Source organism: Schistocerca cancellata, chromosome 11 (genome assembly GCF_023864275.1).
Source record: "Schistocerca cancellata isolate TAMUIC-IGC-003103 chromosome 11, iqSchCanc2.1, whole genome shotgun sequence".
Taxonomy (NCBI): domain Eukaryota; kingdom Metazoa; phylum Arthropoda; class Insecta; order Orthoptera; family Acrididae; genus Schistocerca; species Schistocerca cancellata.
The window spans coordinates 28,278,187-28,281,870 of NC_064636.1; the positions used below are offsets into that span (position 1 = coordinate 28,278,187).

Here is a 3,684-nt window from a genome sequence, read left to right on the forward strand (position 1 = left end):
TGTTGTGGTCTTCAGTCCTGAGACTGGTTTGATGCAGCTCTCCATGCTACTCTGTCCTGTGCAAGCTTCTTCATCTCCCAGTACTTACTGCAACCTACATCCTTCTGAATCTGCTTAGTGTATTCATCTCTTGGTCTCCCCCTACGATTTTTACCCTCCACGCTGCCCTCCAATGCTAAATTTGTGATCACTTGATGCCTCAGAACATTTCCTACTAACCGGTCCCTTCTTCTTGTCAAGTTGTGCCACAAACTCCTCTTCTCCCCAATTCTGTTCAATACCTCCTCATTAGTTATGTGATCTACCCATCTAATCTTCAGCATTCTTCTGTAGCACCACATTTCAAAAGCTTCTATTCTCTTCTTGTCCAAACTATTTATCGTCCATGTTTCGCTTCCATACATGGCTACAGTCCATACAAATACTTCCAGAATCGACTTCCTGACGCTTAAATCAATACTCGATGTTAACAAATCTCTCTTCTTCAGAAACGCTTTCCTTGCCATTGCCAGTCTACATTTTATATCCTCTCTACTTCGACCATCATCAGTTATTTTTCTTCCCAAATAGCAAAACTCCTTTACTACTTCAAGTGTTACTTCCTAATCTAATTCCCTCAGCATCACCCGACTTAATTCGACTACATTCCATTATCCTCGTTTTGCTTTTGTTGATGTTCATCTTATATCCTCCTTTCAAGACACTGTCCATCCCGTTTAACTGCTCTTCCAAGTGCTTTGCTATCTCTGACAGAATTACAATGTCATCGGCAAACCTCAAAGCTTTTATTTCTTCTCCATTGATTTTAATACCTACTCCGAACTTCTCTTCTCTTTCCTTTACTGCTTGCTCAATATACAGATTGAATAACATCGGGGATAGGTTAGAACCCTGTCTCACTCCTTTCCCAACCTCTGCTTCCCTTTCATGTCCCTCGACTCTTATAACTGCCATCTGGTTTCTGTACAAATTGTAAATAGCCTTTCGCTCCCTGTAGTTTACCCCTGCCATCTTTAGAATTTGAAAGAGAGTATTCCAGTCAACATTGTCAAAAGCTTTCTCTAAGTCTACAAATGCTAGAAACGTAGGTTTGCCTTTCCTTAATCTTTCTTCTAAGATAAGTCGTAAGGTCAGTATTGCCTCACGTGTTCCAGTGTTTCTACGGAATCCAAACTGATCTTCCCCGAGGTGGGCTTCTACTGCTAAACTAGACCCATTTAATGCACCCTGGCGAACTTGGGCGTGTTGTGTTCTGCCAGTAGTTCCTGAGCGAAGTGGAATCAGGATTTTCGGATGCTCAGTTTTTTATCCCTCCAGACGAGGCCTGGTGCAGCGTGTCTGTGTATGTGAACTCATAGAACATGTACCACCTTACATCAGGGAATCCCTACGGGTACTTTGAAGAACCGTCGCATAAACTCAAGGTTGGAGTGTCTGGCATCCGCATCGTAACACGATTTTTTTCGCCAAACTGTTGGCACTAATTGCTATGCCGACAGACTGTATATGCGAATCGACACAAAGAATAAAAACTACAGTATGGATATCATCATCATCATCATCATCATCATCATCATCATTTAAGACTGATTATGCCTTTCAGCGTTCAGTCTGGAGCATAGCCCCCCTTATACAGTTCCTCCATGATCCCCTATTCAGTGCTAACATTGGTGCCTCTTCTGATGTTATACCTATTACTTCAAAATCATTCTTAACCGAATCCAGGTACCTTCTCCTCGGTCTGCCCCGACACCTCCTACCCTCTATTGCTGAACCCACGAGTCTCTTGGGTAACCTTGCTTCTCCCATGCGTGTAACATGACCCCACCATCTAAGCCTGTTCGCCCTGACTGCTACATCTGTAGAGTTCATTCCCAGTTTTTCTTTGATTTCCTCATTGTGGACACCCTCCTGCCATTGTTCCCATCTACTGGTACCTGCAATCATCCTAGCTACTTTCATATCCGTAACCTCAACCTTGTTGATAAGGTAACCTGAATCCACCCAGGTTTCGCTCCCATACAACAATGTTGGTCGAAAGATTGAACGGTGCACAAATAACTTAGTCTTAGTCTTACATTTCTGATCTAGCTCTGAAATATTACTTTGCAAACTTTCAATCGAATCTGCCATCACAACTAAGTCATCCGCATATGCAAGACTGCTTATTTTGTGTTCGCATATCTTAAGCTCACCCAGCAAGTCTATTGTTTTCAACATATGATCCATAAATAATATGAACAACAGTGGAGACAGGTTGCATCCTTGTCTTACCCCTGAAATTACTCTGAGCCATGAACTCAATTTACCGTCAACTCTAACTGCTGCCTGACTATCTATGTAAAGACCTTTAATTCCTTGCAAAAGTTTGCCTCGTATTCCATAATCTTGTAGAACAGACAATAACTTCCTCCTAGGAACCCGGTCATATGCCTTTTCTAGATCTATAAAGCATAGATACAATTCCCTGTTTCACTCATAACACTTCTCAATTATTTGCCGTAAGCTGAAGATCTGGTCCTGACAACCCTTAAGAGGCCTAAACCCACACTGATTTTCATCAAATTGGTCCTCAACTAATACTCGCACTTTCCTTTCAACATTACCTGAGAAGATTCTACCCACAACGCTGATTAAAGAGATACCTCTGTAGTTGTTACATTCTTTTCTGTTTCCATGTTTAAAGATTGGTGTGATTACTGCTTTTGTCCAGTCTCATGGAACCTGTCCCGACTCCCAGGCCATTTCAGTTATCCTGTGTAGCCATTTAAGATCTGTATGGATATTTCCAGAAAAATGGAGCGACATTACAGACCTCCTTGACAACCTCGCAATGAGTGTTTTCAGTGAGGAGACAATCAGCTGAGGCAGTGAAATCTCCCGGCCACCTCTGCCGCCTTATCCCTCTCTCCCTGTGATGCCCGCCTGTGGGGCAAACTGAAGCGTCAGGTGTACTCAATCCTCCCACACTGGAAGAGGCGAAGCAGAACACTGAAAACGATGTTGCTGCTATCCCTCAGGCAGAAATGCCACACTCTTATCTCTCTCTCTCTCTCTCTCTCCATTCGTTTTGTCGGTTCGACTCGACTCTTCGTGACCCCATGAACGAAATCACGCCACTTTTTCCTGTCTTACACTTTCTCCCGCAGACCTTCCAGGTTGGAACACATTGCTTCTGTGATGCCATCGATCCTTCTCATCCTCTCACGTCCTAGTTCCTTCAATCTTCCCCAGCATTAATGTTTTTTTTTTTTTTTTTTTTTTTTTTTTTTTTTTTTTTTTTTTCCAGCGAGGCATGCCTTCGCATTGTGTGTCCAAAATAGGTCAGCTTCTGAGATTTCCACTCTGCAGCGGAGTGTGCGCTGATATGAAACTTCTTGGCAGATTAAAACTGTATGCCGGACCGAGACTCGAACTCGGGACCTTTGCCTTTCGCGGGCAAGTGCTCTACCAACTGAGCTACCCAAGCAAGACTCACGCCCCGTCCTCACAGCTTTACTTCTGCCAGTATCTCGTCTCCTAGCTTCCAAACTTTGCAGAAGCTCTCCTGCGAACCTTGCAGAACTAGCACTCCTGAAAGAAAGGATATTGCGGAGACATGGCTTAGCCACAGCGTGGGGGGAAGCTACCCAAGCTCAGACGGTAGAGCACTTGCCCGCGAAAGGCAAAGGTCCCTAGTTCGAG

The 3,684-nt window shown here is 43.8% G+C and overlaps 1 non-coding gene across 1 annotated transcript; it reads right to left on the reverse strand.

The window, feature by feature from the left end:
- Positions 1-3,395: 3,395 nt before the first annotated feature.
- On the reverse strand, positions 3,396-3,470 carry Trnas-cga (transfer RNA serine (anticodon CGA)). Its single transcript has one exon. It is a non-coding gene; the product is annotated as a tRNA-Ser (tRNA).
- Between the last annotated feature and the right edge of the window lie 214 nt (positions 3,471-3,684).